The sequence below is a fragment of the Callorhinchus milii genome, unplaced genomic scaffold (assembly GCF_018977255.1).
Source record: "Callorhinchus milii isolate IMCB2004 unplaced genomic scaffold, IMCB_Cmil_1.0 Scaffold9, whole genome shotgun sequence".
Taxonomy (NCBI): domain Eukaryota; kingdom Metazoa; phylum Chordata; class Chondrichthyes; order Chimaeriformes; family Callorhinchidae; genus Callorhinchus; species Callorhinchus milii.
Genome location: NW_024704750.1, coordinates 1,909,964 through 1,928,279, shown reverse-complemented (window position 1 = coordinate 1,928,279; position 18,316 = coordinate 1,909,964). Strand labels below are relative to the sequence as shown.

The window sequence follows — 18,316 nt, the reverse complement described above, 5'->3', positions numbered from 1 at the left end:
CTTTCAAATTAACACTCTGCTTCTGTCACTTATGGCTACTGGTTAAGTGCCGAGGTGTTCACATCAAATAAGCAGCCCATAGTTTAAGACTGAAATTATGATTTTTCTTGATTTCAGGACCGTAGAAAGTTATCATGCAGTGGAATGCTATTTGGCTATTTTTTTTGGCCCTCCAAGAACCCATTCACTCTAATCCCAACTCTTTCCCCGTACCCTCTGTTACCTTTCCTCTTCTCTTTTCAAGTTGTACCATGGGATCTTTAACATCCACCTGAACATGGAGATGGGAGCTCAATTTAACACCTCCTCTGAAGAACGGCACCTCAAACAATTCAGCAACCCCTCACCCCCTCCCCACAAATTATCAGCCCAGGATATATGAGCTTCAAGTCGTGATGGGGGGCTCAAACCAACAGCCATCTGACTCAGAGGTGAGAGTGCTACCGGCTGAGCCAGGCTGGCATACAATGTAGATATGGAATGAAAATCCTTCCCCTGGCTGAAACTGCAAGATTCTTACAGCCAGAGAGAGAAAGAGAAAGAGAGAGAGAGAAATGAATATTCTCTCTCTTTGAACCCCATTTGGTCTTTGAGGAAAATGGAGAGTGTTTTGAACCACAGCACCACCCATTCCTCCAAGGTTTTTCATCCACGCCTCTGTGAATTGCTTGTGTTATTGTACATACTTATTATGTTGCAGTTGGTGTTCTTGGCATGTAGTTCCACTTGTCTATCAGATCCCAAGCAGTGATTTACAGCTCTAGGTGGGCTCTGTCTCAGTGGGTCTTCTGCATCATGTTACGACTAGCGTTTCCGCATTGAGTTTTCATGTGTTTTTATTTGTTTTAATAGAGGCTAATTGCATGCATCAGTTCTGAAGATAGCCTTTAATTAATACCAGACCACACTCGCGCATTGTCACATGGTTATTTTTAGAAACTTTCCCATTCATAGATTTACATAGAAATTATACTGCACGGGAACAGGCTATTTGGCCCACATGGTCAGCAGGGGTGTTTATAAAAATAATAATAATAATTATACTTGGATTTGATATAGCGCCTCATCATGTCATTGAGACGTCTCAAAACGCTTCACAGAATATACTGTAAAGTGTAGTGACTGTATATTTTGTGGGTGAAACGCGGAAGCCACTTGCGCACAGCAGCGTCCCACAAACAGTCGTGGATTGCAGATTTCCTTTCAGAAGGTGTGAGAGCGATTAAGGATTCTGTGTATTTACCACAAACCTAGGCTTGTTCTCCCACTGTTGACGGGTCATCTAACACACATTTGTAATGTATACTTTTCCCAGCGATATCCCAGAAGACATTTGTTTATCGTGAGACTCAGACACTCCTATTTATCTATTCTCGGGACAAAGAGGCAAATTGGTCACTTCCTATCCAAGCTTGCCTCAATGTTACTGTGAATTCAGCCCTGAGTAGGAGCATGAGAGCCGAAAGCTCTCCTTGTTAGGAAACGCTTTGGGCCAGCTCAGCAATTATCCTCAGTAACACTTCCACCCTTGAGTTCAGTAAGTAACTGTACTGAACACCATTACATGGTGAGCTGCAGTGTCTAACACTGCAACCCCCCCACCCCACCAACCCCCACTTTAAAGGACTTATCTCTTACACAGCTCACTTAACACGTCAGTGAAAGTATGGCGATAATCAATTGTGTTCTTTACTGTAATAAGCTGATGGATGACACAGAGCAGATCACTGTGCAGAGAAGGAGCCTTGCGCTACATTTTTTCCCCGAGCAAAGAATTTTTTTCAAGATGAACACAAAAGGAGAGACACTTCAATGGGGGAGGAAGTGTGCAAAATAACACTGGGGAGATTTAAAAACATTTTAAAATCTGAAACCACACCATTGTTCCTCTCGCAACTGAGTTGAGAAATGTTGACAAAATGCACACTTTAAAATGAGATTGTCCTCTTTTGTCACACGTTTGACAAGCCTGTGTGGACATGAACAAGTGCAGCTCGCTCCACAGCTGTTTGTGGAGAAGACTCATTGGGCTTTGCAGGATTTTACTATAACGTTGATGTGACTATGTGCATTTTGGGGGGTGAATACTGCAGCCAATTTGTGCACAGCAATGTCCCACAAACAGTCATGAAGTGAGTGACCAATTTTAGTTGGAGAATTGTTGGCCAGGACACCGAGAGAGAAACTACGTTCACTTTCTGAATAGTGTCCTGTGGCATATCTAACTGGACAGTTAGACGGGACCTCGGTTTAACATCTCATCAGAAGCCCTGCATTGGAGTGTCAGCATAGATTACAAGGGTTCCAACCCCTCCACATTGGGGTTTGAACCTACAACCTTTTGACTCCAAGGCGAGAGTGCTACCGACTGAGCCAGCCTGGCACAAGAGTTTTCTCAACTGTGGAGGCTATGGTTTTTGCTTGGAGCTTTGATCTTCACCCAATGTCCGCGTTTCCACATTTACCAGAAGAGAGCACTGGATTGTGATCAGGAATGGAAAGCTTGGCTCATTTCTATTTTCCCCGTTCCTACGTTTATGCAGCTGAACCTTGTTGTAGCAGCTTTGGGCTGTGTTAGTGCCTAGAACCTCCTGTGTTGGGAGTTACTGAGTTCAGAGCCATCAGAAACATGTGCTGAGTCGAGATAAGGAACTTCCCCTCAGGAAAAGATAGAAAAATCTGGGGTCAAGTCACCTCGAGTTGCTCTTATACATCTAACTGGAAAAAATACTCGGTAAAGTCTGAGATTGGGGTCATTGGTTCCTCTCTCATATCTAATGTAACATATGTTACAGAGGCACAGCAAAGGGAAGAAATAGGTTATAGAGAATAAAACAACTTCAAAGTTAAAACTGATTCCAATAATTTGCCAAATACCGGATGCTCTAAAGTGCAACATGAATAGAGTAAATCTGGATCCAGGTGATTTTTAATTTCTGCACACTTTGTATTTGTAGGCAAACACGACAGGACAATTGCACACAGCAATGTCCCACGAACAAATGATCAATTTGATTTATGGGATTGTCAGCCAGGACATCGGGGGAAATTCCCTTCTCTTCTCAAATAGTGCCATGGGATTTTAAACATCCACTTGGCAGATGAGACCTCGGTTGAGATTCCAGTCTTGTGTTCAAAGGCTAACATTAGCCTTGAGCTAAACATGAGCTAAACATGAGCTAAACATTGTACGGGGGTGGCGGAGGGTATGGGAGATATCGGATGGGGGTGAGAGAGAAGGATTATACTGCCTTGAAATGTTGTTCCATGCATTCGGAAGTTTTTTGTTGTAAAATGAGATGTTGTATTAATTTTAAGTGGTATAAATTATTCAGTTAACTAGGTTAGTCGAGATTTAAATCGGGGGAAATCATTCCCATGTGCACCCTGTTGTCCTATTAGTTTGATTATCCCGCCTATGGTTTCCGAAGATCAGTTTCCACAGCCTTTCTGTTTTGTTTCATTAATTTCCCCTTTCATTATAATCTGAAATGTTTACTGAGGCTTAGTTGGCCCTCCTTGAAGTTGCACTATCTTGTCTTGCCTACCCTTCTGTCGGGACACTTTGACCAGAGCTAAAGCAAAAACTGACTGGCAGAACGATTCACAAATTAAAACTCCATTGAGTCGAGAGTCTCATCAAGAGAATCTAGTAATAATAATTCTTACAGTTGTCTCTCACATCGGCGAACCTAGTTAATTGAATAGCTAATGTCTCAAAGTGCTTGATTGTGTATTTTGTGGATATAATAATAATCCTTACATTTGATATAGCGCTTTTCATGTCTTCTAGATGTCACAAAGCGCTTCACAGAATAGACCGTAAATTGAATTGATTGTATATTCGTGGACGAAACGCGGCAGCCAATTGCACACTGCAGCGTCCCACAAACAGTCGTGGATTGAAGTGACCAATTTAACATTGTGTTTTTTTTTCTTGAGGGATTATTACCAGGAGTGTGGAGTAAGGAAACTTGCCCAAGGTTTCGCCCTGCCGGGAATCGAACCCAGGTCTCTCGCTTGAGAGGTGAGTGCTCTGACCACTGAGCTACAGGACTCCACAGGATGAACATGGCAGCCAATTTACACACAGCAAGGTCGTACAAATAGCCTTAAAGTGATTGAATGATTTTATTTGAGGGATTATTGGCCAGGATACTCCCAGTAATACATTGGAGTGTCAACCTACACTATATAAATTCCTAGTCCCAAAGTGGGCCTTAAACCCACGACCGTCTGATCCAGAAGCGAGATGGAAACTCGTTGAGAAGATTACTCAATGAAGTAGACATAGAGGGACAGTAGGCCCAAGGCGGTTTATAAGGTAGTTCCATCGCTCTCCTAACTACGTGAATCAATTTTGCGATGTTTCTTAACAGCATTTCTTGAGCAATAAATCCGAGTGTAGATTCTTTCCGGAAGTGCGTCAAAGCACATCACGCCAACGTGTAGCAACTCCATTCCGAAAACTGAAAAATAAAATAAATCCGGTTGAAACGTGTCCTGCTGATGTGACAGGCGCTATACAAATGTAATAATAATAATCCTTGCATTTGATACAACGCCTTATCACGTCGTTGAGACGTCTCAAAGCGCTTCACAGAATGTCCTGTAAAGTGAATTGACTGTATCTTTTGTGGGCGAAACGCGGCAGCCAATTGCGCACGGCAGTGAATTTGTTGTTGCTTGTTGTTATCGTTGCAAGTCCTGATGGCTTACTTAATTTCTTAAATAAGAAGTCCTTTTTCAATATACGCTGCAAAATTGACCCCTACCTGAACCTTCAGTGGGCGCGGAGGAGACGAAAGTACATCAAATAAAACTTTGACGCTAGACGTGCCAATCTTCTTCCCCCAGGAGCCATACTGGTCCTTTGTACATAGATAGATTTCCTTTCTTCCTGGAAGGAATGTTGTTAGCTTTTGTTGCAATTAAGACGTAGCCAGCCAGGAGATCCAGACTGTTTTAAGACAAAGATATTCTTCATCTGTAATCAGGAGCCTTGACTCAATGGGGTTTGATGTTCCGAAAGTTCTTATTGCAAAATCATTTCATTTATTTTTTTAAATAAATCAATCCATTTCTCTTTTTTTAAAAAAAAATCTAAGCTTTGACAGAGTAAAGCACCTTAGACTAATGCCCCAATGTGGCTGAATTCTCTTCAGTCCAATCTCTCTAATTCCAACAATGACCATTGGGCAATTTAGAGGATTTGGTGCGTTTCTGTATGAGGTTGTATTGTATCATCTTAGTGCTGTTATCAGCTGTTACCTGCAATATCGCAGCAGATGTTACATTTATTTTATGGAACGGTTCACTCAATCACTGGCAAACACATGTTACAGATGAACCTTTTCGACGTGCAGCACATTTCCATCGCCGACCGCCTTTGTAGTTTATATGTGAAGAATGATGCAGTTGTTATTCTTTGCTTTACGACCCCCACGATTTGGGAGAATTCTCTCCCCTGCTGTCCTGCCTCCGAGCCATTGTGTCACAGGATCGAGCGCGGCTAAACCTGCTCCCAGTTAATCACAAGCGGGAAAATAAAGAGGTCACAATTTTTTTCCCAAATTAAATTTGATCTGCCCTTCCTGATCGGTGGCAGCGAGGGTTATGACACTGAATGATATTTCAGAGGCGGTCTGGCCTGCACGATTGAAAAGGATTTACTGCTCCTTTTTTTTGATTGTTTGAGAGAAAAAGAAAGCCTTGTTAAATCTGAAGCATCTGGCTAACCAGTGGTAGCTGTAATTTAATTCAAAGGTGAAGTGAAACTGGATAGGTGGGATTTGCACTTATTTAAAACAGCTTAGAAAGTCCGTTCACTTTCAATAGCATGTGTTTTTTTCCAATCTTAGTCAAGAGCACTTAATTATATCACGATTATGTTTTTTGTCTGAGAGATTAGATTGGGGGCGTCGACAGAAGGAGGACAAGTCTGTGATTTTATTATAAAGGCAAATACCTGTGTGTCATACAAAGAGAATAGCTAAATAATGCTATTTGCATCTGTGTCCATGTAAGAGGATTGCATTTTAATAGTGTGTGAGGTTTAGTATTCAACCCATAGATTAATAACGAAGCAATTGAATTAAGTGTTCTGAGATGCTACCCTGCATGAAGGGTGCTATATAAATGTAAGTTGTTGTTGTTGTTAATTTAAATAAACTCTCCTTGTAAGCGATTCCTGGGCAGGGAGAAACGTTGGGCAAGTTTCCTTACTCCACACGCCTCTGTTTACCCAGCAGTAAATAAGAACCCGGTTGTGAGTTGATTGGCGAATCGCTTTCCGGGGATAATAATCCCTCCAAAAAATAAATAAAATGGTCACTCAATTCACAACTGTTCATGGGACATTGCTGTGCGTAATTGGCTGCCAGTTTCACCCACAAATACACAGTCATCTGCCTTTGTAATATATTCTGTGAAGTGCTATGAGACATCTCAACAACTTGACAAGGCACGATATCTAATGCAAGAATTATTATTATTATTAATTTTCAAAGGAAGAGGTTTGCCATCACAGATACATTGCAAACCAATGCCCCAATAAAATACGAAATCAAAACACAAGAATTGTTTAAATTCAGTGTGAAGGTAGCTAAACACATCAATCTGCTCTGTAATAATCCTTGCTTTTCATATAAATGTACTGTTATAACCACAGGTCAAAAGATTTGCTGCACTAATTTCCCAAATTGTGGTAAACAAATCCAATTGGGGATGAGTACTGAACTGAACCTGACCTGAGATAGAACGGTTTTATTTATCTGTTGAGGCGCCATCCTCTCCCGACAACAGCAGAGAGAGAAAGAGAGGGAGAATCACTAAATAAGGAAGGAAACAGGTCAGGATGCTTCACAAAGCATTGGTGGCCAGTAATAATAGGTCAACACCAACTATTTACTTCTGTTTGTTGCTACTATCAGTCGTGACACAACAGGATAGCAGAGAGAATTCATTGCCCAGATGTCTCAAAACTGCTCCATGTGGACACAGATCTGTCAACAGGAACTGGACTTGCAGGCATAAATTATTGTTGTTAACTTTTTTTTAGGAAATAAAGCACCTTTAGGACTTTCCATTGCTACAGTTTCTCCCCTTCTGGTGGCGTTAAACCTCAGTGTGACACAGTTCAACAGACACCAGCCACGGGCAGGTCTTGCCAAATCAATCATTTTATCTGGTTCCCTTAACCAAGTGACCAATCTTGACATCTGAAGCCCTGACATTCAGTAAGAGTGCTCGCGGCTCCTAGAAGACCCAGCTTACTGCCCCATGCCCCCCACCCCATTTACTGATCCCCCCCCCACCCCAACAAGTCACTAGATGCTCATTTGACATCTAACATGCGTAACTTTGTGCTGAGGGTATAACTTCTGGTAGAACAATCTTTCAGCCAGGGCTGAAGCCGATACGTATTTTGCATGAGGTTCACAGTGGGGCAGGTGTTGGCTGGTGCACATTGCTGATTCTGGCTGACAAAAGGTATCAAGACTTGAGCAGAAAAATACGCTGTGTGTCAGAGGGGAAAAAAGTCAAATTGGCCGGTTAGAGATTATAAGATTCCTGTTCCCCACGGAGAGGCAAGACATGAATCATTTTCACAACCAGAAATTGCGTTACTTATTCAGCGTCCACTGACCTTTTGTTGGTGTTTGAAGCATGAGAAACAATACATATGTAAGTTCTCATATCTCTGCTGTAACGTATTATCATGTTATCCTGGAGGGGTGAAGGAATCCAACAATAACAGAACTTCGGAAAGACAGAGGCCTGATACAACTTGGTATCTACTTGGAACTTATTTGTTCAAAGTTTTATTGCTCAAGAACATACAGGAAGACAGTAATACTAAACTGGTTACTTCCAGAGCGTACAAGTTATAACAAGCAGCTTTATTTGCTTAAGAGACTTTTTTATTATTTTAAAATCTGGGAGTTATGCAAGAATTTTATTTTTTGTTGTTTGGTGGATTTCCAAACGAAAATCATTTCTTTTCGTTTTTTAAAAAAAATCTTAACCATTCTGACTGAAACCTGCTGTCCAGGTTCCACAGAGCTCAGTCCACATCCACCTTACCATTGCAAATTACCAATATACAACAGCTTGATATCTGGTCATTTATTTGCCTTCAGAGCAAATGGGGTGAACATGGTGGTCAGAAAATCCACCTGCATCCAGATTTATTCAATTTACATAGCATTTCCTGCTTCACACGTCGGGCTTTCAGTCTTTCCTCACCCACTCTCTGGAATTTCATCCCAGAATCTGCCTGGCTCCCTCCATCCATCCCTCCCTCCCCTTTTTCAAGGCCATCTCTTTGACCGCATCCAACCCCTCCTCGCACCTACGAGCCAAGCTGCCTGGTCTGTCATAGGCAGTGTTGCTGACCAGAGCAGCACCACAAGCAATTATCAGGACATAAGTCAGATGCTTGAGTCACTCGGCAGAGCAAGCTGTGATTCACAGCTGTACGCCACAATATCCTCTTTCGAGAGCTAAAATACCAACAGCAAATGCCGTCATCCAAGCTTTGTGTTCAATCGCTTCTCCTTGCCTGACAAACGTCCCACCGGACGGACAGTGCTGTATTGTCACTGGTAAGTGTTTGCTGAGTGAAAAATTTCCAATGGGAAGTTCAACCATGGCTTGTCACCCCCAGTTAGTCAAAGTGCACAGCCCACTACACACTCTCTCCTACTCCATCTACACTCTGAGAGCTAGCACTTGGGGCAATTTCACCAGACATCTGTCCTTATAATAGATGCCTCCAGCTTCACCCTGTTGTCATGTCACTCACTTAATATATATCTTTAAAAAAAAGCAACATGTTTTAACTGTGTCTAAAGCATAGTTCCCAGCGTGGATTCATGCTGTACCTCATACGTCATAGAGTCTCGGAGATCAGTAGTAACTCTAACCTGTTCAGCAACAAGGAGGTAAAACCATCTCTGCAGTAACTATAAACAGCGCTAAGTAAAATGGATTTGCTGAACCAGATCTGTGGTCACATATGAATTATTTTGTTTGGTGCATTTGGTGACTGATTTTTATCTGAGGGATGACTGACCAGAACTGAAACCCCTGACCAGCAATCCCTCAGGAGAAACTCCGCTTTTTGAACAGCACCACAGGATCCTTAACGTCCGCCCGAACAGGTACAGACAGTACCTCGGTTTAACGTCTCATCTGAAGGTGGGTTCCTCGAAAAATGCAGCACTCTGCACCCCCCCCCGCACCCCACAGCAAGTCTAGGGTCAGCCTAGACTGAGCGAGTTCAAAGTCTTGATGTAGGGGCTTGAACCCACAATTTTCTGCTTCAGAGGAGTGAGTGCTACCAATTGAGCCAGACTGACAGGTTAGTCATAGGTGAGCTTTGAGGGTCAGTGCAGGGTCTGGACTAAGCATTCTGAAACAATACTCAGGGTGAAGAGCGCTATATAACGCAAGTTGTTGTTGATGTTGTTGTTGGCTGAATGTTTAGCCTCAGGGAGGGGAGTGGGGGGAACCAAACTTCAATCCAATGCTGCCCTCACTCAATACATACACTCGGAGCACAGAAGGACTTTCCGTGTGTGCAATCCTCGGCTGAATAAACTCACTGAACCACACCGACAGGGATCTTAAACTGGCGTAATTCGAAACGCTATCACATTTGTGATATATTTTCGCCAAATCATGTGTAATATGTGCCTGCAGAGGACAATACATTAACCTCCTTGTAATGTTATAGTGTTTTATTATAGCCAAATGCATTTATAATGGTTTTATTGAGGAGCCAAGGTAATGGATGTATCAGATGGTGAATTTTCCTGTAATCAACCGTGAAACAGACAGACATACAACATGACCTTCAGTTTCCTCACCCTGACAATGATGATGATTTTTGCCTCATCTCGGATCAGTGGTTAAACCAAGGCCCAGTCTAGGCTTGTTTAGGGGCCGTTACAAATCCCGTAGCACTGTTCGAAAAGAAATAGGAATTTCTCTCTTGGTGTCTCGGCCAACATTCTCTCCTCCCACCTGATAAAATCGATCACCCACTTCACACCCGATAAAATTCACTTTGTGGCTGTTGTGGGACATCGCTGTGCGTGAATCGGCTGACCAACAAACCACACAGTCGCTGTGCCTTAGAGTAAAACCCTGGTAAGTGCTTCAAGACGTTCTCAAGACGTGGAAGGTGCTGAATCAAATTTAAGGATTATTATTATTATTATATCGAGGAAGCAGGCCATTGAAACAGTTTAAAAATAAATAAAAATAGTGATTCACTCTCTGCTAGACTTAAAGCTGTAACCCAGTCCTCAACTTCAGATGACAGCCATAAACCACTCAACCTTTACTAGTGTGATTGATGATGCTATTTGTACCCTTTATCGCTGTGTTATTCACTTTCAGGTATCCATTGCATTCCATATATTTCTCTCTCTCTCTCTTTTATTTCTGGTGGGAGGAGACTTACTCAGGCAGAAGTGGCTCGGTGATTATCAGCAAAAAAAAATGACCTTTTTTTGTGCTGATCACTGCATGGAGGCTCCCTCCCCTGAATTTGACTCAAAGGAAGACTTGTCTGACCTGTTCCACTTAGCACTTCAGGTGTCACTTGTGCTAATGACTGGAGCTGCCCCAGTTTGCTCCATTTGACCCAGCGGAATAGCTGTCATTAATACTGGCGCTGACAGCTCAATCTTGTGCCACATGGTCGCAGGGGAGCAGAATGAGCAGCTAATGTGATCCCATTAACAGCCCTGCTCCTTATTAGCCATGACTTAACCTGGTAGGACAGGGACAGCATAGTGACATTCAAAGGCTTATTAGACGTCCAACGGATACCTTGTGGGGTAAAATTTGCGGTGTTCCTTAAATGGTCCTTCAACTTATTCAAGGAGCATTTAAACATGCACCAGCAGGTGGCACCTTTGGCTCGATCGCTTTGCGTCAATTGTTCTTGCCGAGGAGAGAAGGGATTTCAGCACTCTTTAGGTATATTTATTTTGGTCAGCCAGGTTTGTGACACATGCGGAAACCCATCACCGTTGCTTAAGAGCATCCAAACCAAACTGAGAATTCCCTGTATCCCACCTACACGTGGAAACCCCAGAGATAGATTGTTGGAATAGAATGCGCTCTTTCTCTCTCTCTCCCTGGAGGGATTCATCTTGCTTGCCTAATTATTATTATTATAATTAATAATCCTGGAAAGTATTAGGCATATATACCTCAGGAATGCGATATTAAACAATATAAAACAAAACTACGTTTGGTCTAAAATCTACAAAATCCAATGTTTTTTAATTGGCGACATTGCTTTTTTTAAGAGAGCAAGGAACGAGAGCTGACATTATTTCCAGGCAATTGCTCTTCTGTTGCTGCCTCCTCTCTATTCTCCACCAGTGCTTTTTTTTTCCCCTTCTGCTGAAATCTACAAAGCTTTGATCTCTGCTGGAGCAGAAGTAAAATTAACATTCTGAGACGTGCATCACTTTTATGTTCCCAGTGTTTGTAGCAACAGCTTAAAGGCACTTCTCTGGAGAAGAACTGATATAATGGGCAAAATATAAAGACAGACGGTCTCTCTTTCCGTCTCCATTATCCGACTTATTTGAAGAAGAAAGGGAGATTGTCATCATTGACCTTTTCCTTTTATGAGGCTTCTGAACATCCTGTTGATGGGAAATGGCAGCAAATTAACAGACACTGAACCTTGAGGTAGCAAAAGGAAAGTACATTACCAAAGTAGCAATGAATTGAAAGTAAATATTTTGAAGTGGGCTTGTTGATTGCTGTTCATTTTTATTAGATTTATGTTGCGTGGGGGAGGGGAAAGGGGTTAGAAGAAATTGTTGCCTTGATTGTACACAATGCCCCTCAGTTCGAAAATCATCTCCGTCTAATTTCCTCATATACAGTAGTCCCGTAACTATTTGTGTACTGCGTTCTGTGTTGAAGCAGGTTGAGTGACAAAACATGTATGATAGCATTGGTGCGGTGAACTAGATTTTCTTTTGTATGGACCATGTGAATAATACAACCAAAAAATCTGGAATGGAGGCTGAACTTTCACTTTCCCCGGACGGAAGCACCTGCTCACCGAATCCCAGAAACTATGAGTCGCAGATTTGCTTTGGGGGCCCCAGTGTGTGAGTCGAGGGGGAGGAAAGGAGAGAAACCGCTTGACTTTAACCAGCTAAAACCAGGCAGCTTGCCATTATGAACACTGACTGTCAAGATCGGTCTACCTGTTAGGGCTTTGGACTCCAGCAGAGGAACTGACACCGGCCTAGACTCAATGGCCTTCCCTTGTGTACTGTAATTTCCCTTATTCCAAGAACAGGCATGGAATATTTATGGGAAGTTAAACACGAGATGTTGTTTTATTCCGCAAGTAGTTACTTACAGAAGCGAACCACATCTTCTGCTTGACTGCTGAGACCAGACTGGTGAGATTTGGCATTTGATTGCCCATTTTTAAGCTCCTGGTATGTATCCTGTTGCTCCCTCCATTGCTCCCTCCACCTGATTAACAGAGCATCAAAGCCTAGAGGGAAGATACACAATACACAGCTGCGTCAGTTGTTTTCTCTTTATACAATGCAAGACAGTTTTAACCTTGTGCTGTTCAGGAAATGCCAAGACGGAGGATTCCCTATGTAACAAGGTGGCGTTGTGTTAAAAGTCAAAAGCTACTTCTAAACGATTTAAGCGTAACTCCTCTCTCTGATAGGGCAGAGGTATTATCCAACAAGGAGTTGTACTGCTGGCTTTGGACTATTCTTGCTCTGGGCTGAATCCAAGTGAAGCTGAGCTCAGCATGTAAGTATATGCATACAGCTCCATTGACAGATGCCAGAATGCTGATTAATTTTATCATTAATAAAGAATCAGTTCTGGCTCTGTCTCTCTAACGATGTTAAGGGGAAAAATAAGACCAGTATGAACAGTTCATTGGACCACCCAGGAACTTATAAAGCTAAAGTTGGCCTTGCACCAGCTGCAATCAGCCAGCTTAGTACTGTACTGTAAAGAAAACCGATACAAGACTCCCTCCCTACGTTGGTTCCACGCTGAGTCATACCAGGAGCTCCTGAAACTGCAAAGCTTGTGTGGGTTTGAAGTGAAAAATCACATTGAATTGGGAATAAAGCCACGTACTGAAACTGCACCATTAGGAATATGAGCAATGATATTGGCAGAGAAGCTTTTGACTCACACCCTCATGCCCTCTTATCTTGCTCATTTGAGGTTTCTACGGGATGACATTCCACCACAAGTAACTTTGTACAGTTTTAATGGCATATAAACCCACACTGTCATAATCCCTGGTGTACTGGTCCTAAGGAGAATGCCAATGAAAAGTGATGGGAAGACAGCAGGAATGGGTGTTCCCGGAAGGACAAGATCAAAATGGGCCAAAGGGAACTTAGGGTTCACCCAAACCCATCCAATGAGACAGAGAATAGAGTTTCTCCCCTGTGACCTGGCCAACAACGCCCCAGATAAAATTGGTCACTCACTTCACCGCTGTTTGTGAGACATTGCTGTGCGCAAGTTGGCTGCTGGATTTACAGTTTTAGCTCATTGAAAACTACAAACATTACATGGAAACATTGCTTGAGGTCGAATGATAAATGGCAGATCACATGGCTCTGGGCCATGTAGAAAGAAAAAAAATTGTATTTCATAAATTATTTGGAAAATTATTTTGAAAAGGCAGCTTCTCAAGTAGCACCTTGGTTTACATTTTGTTCTCTGGTAAAATGAACCTGCTCACTGAACAGTGTAGAACTTTGTGTTAGAGCCATTTTAATTGTCACAAACCATTTGCATTCCGACCTTATTTGCCAGCAAAGTCTGCTTTACTTCACACAATAAAATTTAAAGAGTTTCTTTTTAACGTCAAACTTGCTTTGGAAAATTTGACCCAAGAAAAGTTGGCTTTTCTTGGGTGAATATGTAATGCCGTTCATTTCCTTTAATACTCCAGAATCATACATTTGTGAAGGTGCCCAGTTCGGGACGTTGAACTCACATAATCTAGGCTGCTGTTTCAGTGCAAAGCTCGGGGACCGCTGTTACTGTCGGAGGTACTGCCCTTTGGATGAGACATTAAACCGAGGTCCCACTAAAAGAGAAGGGAGTTTCTCCCGTTGTCCTGGTGAACAATCCCCCATTAAACTTAACCAATCTATTCATGACTCTTTGAGGGACATCACTGTGTCAATTCATTTCACAGTGTATTCTGTGAAGCGCTTTGAGACGTCTCAAAGACGGGTTAAGGCACTATATCAAATGCAAGGATTATTATTATCATCATCATTCACCTTGTGGCTGTCTGTGACTCACTGATGCAAATAGCTTCGCTGTTTGGCACCAAAAAGCAGTCGCTACACTTCACAATAATTACCTGTGAAGTGTTTGGATGCGATAATAATCCTTGCCGTTGATGATAACAAGTGATATATAACCACTGCCCATCTTAAAGAATGTGTATTGGTAGCCAAAGACATGTGAAACCCCAAGTCTTTGCTTTAACTTTCCTGGGGATTTGTTGGCTGGCCACACGAGGCTGCACAGTTGCCAAAAATAGGCCAACCCTATACGGTAAAGCCATTTGAGGAGTGAAGAAATGCACAAACTGCTTTAATCAGCTTCATTTAGGGGAACAGATGCTTGATCTCAATCTCTGCACGGAGTTCCCAGTCACTGATCAACCACAGAAAAGAGAAATTGAGTCGTGGTGACAGATTTAGATTTATTTTAACATGGCAGGACAATGGAGGAGTTAACAGAGCACCTGATTTCCTGCCAGGCTTTATATTAAAGCAAATGCTAATTTAAACTGTTGGTTGCAACCACATATTAAGTCCCATGTTTATTCCATGGTTATATAGTCTTTTGTAAGTTAATAGACATCCTTTTTAATGACTGTTCAGTTAGAGGGAACATGTGCTAAGGCAATGATTCATTCTCTGGACATGCTGTGTTGTTTTTCTTAATAGAAACAACTGGACCAATGGATCACTTTGCTTTGCTATCTGGGAGCTGCTTTAGACAAGCTCAGTCTTGGAAAGTGACAGCTCAGAGGAGACCTTATGGAAGAATGCGAGACTTTAAATGGGGTCGAGAGAGTAAGCCCAGAACAATACTTTGGGATTCACCAAAACAGCAGAACAAAAGGGCACAGGTTTCGAGTTGCAAAGGGCAATTACAGGACAGACACCCAGAAGTGTTTCATTTGCCCCCTGAGGGCAATTTATAACTGGAACAGGCCATCGCAAAGGATGGTTGAGGTCAGGAAGTGGGGATCAGTCGAAAAACAGCTTGATGCTGTGATGGATGTGATAGTGAATGGATGTGACACTGTGATGGAGGATGGCAGGCAAGTGGGTGTGTTGGAAAGATGAGATCAAATGGACCCAAGGGCCTTCTTCATCCGAACCTTCATGGGATTGTGTGTAAAATTCATTGATTCTTTGAATGATTGACGATACGGCCAGGTTCATTAAGGAGGTGCAGACATGCCCTCAACCCTGCGAGCCAAAGCACCAATGCGTTAGAACGGTCACTAGTTGTGAAAATTACTGTGACTCAGAGGCTTAGCAATGGTAAAACGCTTAGATATTGCTTAGGCTTTCTTCTGTGCTGTAAATTTCGATATTTCGGTAATGAATAAAAACAAAAAAATCTAAAAAAAACACAAACAAAAAGGGGGCAGAAGGAAGTGCAACTGGGTAACAAGCCCCCCTCGTCTGAAAGAGACCAAGGGATTAAAGTTTCAGGTTCCAACAAAGGGCTTTCATGTAATCTGTTAGTCTATCTTTCTCTTTCAGATGCTGATTGACCTGCTGTGGAATTCCAACATTTTCTGTTTTTATTAAGCAAAATACAGATAAAGGCAACATGTTGAGCCAAGCATAATTCTGATCTTAGTATTGGATTCTGGCACAAACCAAACCACAAACCAGTCACAGATGATCTTTGGGGTTATTCAGACCCCCTACCACGAGATGTACGTGTGATGTTTTCGAATATTTCGGATTATTCTGAATGTTTTAGTGCTTATTGTTCACGCATTCAAAGCACAGGAAAGTTGGAGAGGGAAAGGAGAAGAGGTCATTGAGCCCGATGACAAACATGGACAATAGAAATCTACGGCATTTCTTAACATGTTCGATGTTGCGAACAGCACATTGTCACATCAAATCAGTTAGAAAAAACGTCCACATTTCACTCCATCTTTGTAATGCATTGTAAGAGTTACCCCAACATTATTCCTGCTGCACCAGTCAGTGCTTTCGGTTACGTAGGAGGAAAATTGAAAATAACACAGAATGACACATTTATTTTGCGTCCTTCACTTTCAACGCTGTCAATTCGGACCTACTGTGTGTGCAGCAGTGTCTGAGGTGCCGTCTTTCGCATCACACATTAAAACCCAGGTCCGCCTGCTCAGGTGGACGTTAAATATCCCACAACATTATTTGGAAAGAGAAAGGGAGTTTCACCCCTTGTCCTGGCCAACAATCATCTTGGATGAAATTGGTCATTCACATTTCTGCCCACAAATTGTTGCGCTTCTACTCAAATACACTTGTCAATGACACAATAAGATGTACATACATCCAATCAAAGGATTATTATTATTATTGTTCTTATAGTTATATGAATTGCTCAAACACAAATCAAGATTTTTGTGTAATAACTGTCGAACGCCTTGGGATGTCTTCCTGTTGTGAAAGGTGCTACATAAATGTACATTTGTATTGTATCGTAGTATAGGCCATTTGCATGGATAATACTTTTGATATTAATATAGCGCTTTATCACATCTCAAAGTGCTTCACAGAATATACTGTAAAGTGAACGTATGTTTTGTGGGCGAAACTCGGCATCCAATTGCATACAGTAATTACACAATTGCGCACAGCAGTGTCCCACAAACAGTCGTGTGATCAAATTATAATTGTAAACAGTTGAGTGATCAAATTATAATTATTATTATTTTTTGAAGGGGTTATTATCCCGGGAAAGCAACATACCAATTGACTAACAACCGGGTTCCTATTTACTGCTAGGTAAACAGAGGCGTGTGGCGTATGGAAACTTGCCCAACATTTCGGATATTATCCAGAGGATGTGTAAAATGAGGTTACGCTACCTAGAGTTTGAACTTTGCTTTCACATAATCTGATTGAATGCCCTTTCTGTGTCAGAGATTAGAATGACTGTAGTCAATCTTCCAGGTGCATTGCCCCAAAAAGTCATCAGCAGAAACAAGGAAAAATACACGTGAAAATAAGACTTATTGGGTCCTTAAGGCAGATCTTAAGGTGATGTTTAAAGAAGTTGCGATTGAGGTCACGATTTCACAATTAAGGTCCAACTGTCTGACCGCAGGACAAAACGTTAAGAGCACAGAACGGTCCCAAGCAAAGCACTTTGCTGCACATTACCCTATGGCAGCAGTCGCAAAGCAAACAAGTTACTCCAGAGTCTTTATTGTCACATCAAATGTTATCAGGTAATGCCCCCTCCGTGTTATTGTCTTCAGATGTCCTGTTAAATCATGGATAATAATGAACGCTGCTTCATGTGGTCGAATTGAACTTTAAGCTTTCCTGCTGGGCAGCTGGAGGAAGCCAGAGCTTTCAAAATGTTGCATCGAGCGGCAACAGAAGACGCCAGGCCTTTGAATTGTTTCGGAGTGAAATGATCTTTGACTCCCCTACCACCTACAGCCTGCTGCTTGCTGGGGCTCGCTTAAGTGACAGTATGATCCCGATTCTGCTGAGTGACTGTAGACAAAGGGTATAATAAATTACTGTGGAGGATAGCAATTTGGTGTCAATGTACGCTAAAAAAAATTATGACTCGGCTTATATTAAAGAGCGATGTTCCTTGTATCCAGCCTCTGCCACGCATTTATGTGTTCCGCTTATAGAGGCTCAGTTGGTAGCATTCTCGTCTCGGAGTCAGAAGGTTGAAGGTTCAAGCCCCAAGTTGGGCACTTTGAACTTACTTCAATGCAGTGCTGGGAGTGCTGTAAATGCAATGATTATTATTATTTATTGTTTCATAATCAGCCCTGAAGCAGACTTCTTCCCTGTTTGGTTAACCTTGCCATCAACTTCGGTCATTTTTTTTTCCCCACACAATTTCAACCCGGGAGAGCGATAACATCACCAAGTGCCTTTGCTCTGTGTGTTATCGTCTTGCCACTCAACACCTCCGTCTTAATCAGCAAAGCGATCTCGGTTTAGTCAAGCTCAAATTCAACTGTATTTATTTGAGATGGCTTGATAAGGGT

General features: G+C 42.1%; 1 long non-coding RNA gene and 1 other non-coding gene across 2 annotated transcripts; both read right to left on the bottom strand.

Moving 5' to 3' along the window:
- Positions 1-3,986: 3,986 nt before the first annotated feature.
- On the bottom strand, positions 3,987-4,058 carry trnae-cuc. Its single transcript has one exon. It is a non-coding gene; the product is annotated as a tRNA-Glu (tRNA).
- A 140-nt stretch (positions 4,059-4,198) lies between these two features.
- Positions 4,199-17,268, bottom strand: LOC103187379. Its single transcript, XR_488890.2, has 3 exons — positions 17,168-17,268; positions 12,407-12,547; positions 4,199-4,469 (listed from the first exon to the last, which is right to left on the bottom strand). It is a non-coding gene; the product is annotated as an uncharacterized LOC103187379 (long non-coding RNA).
- Positions 17,269-18,316: the final 1,048 nt, after the last annotated feature.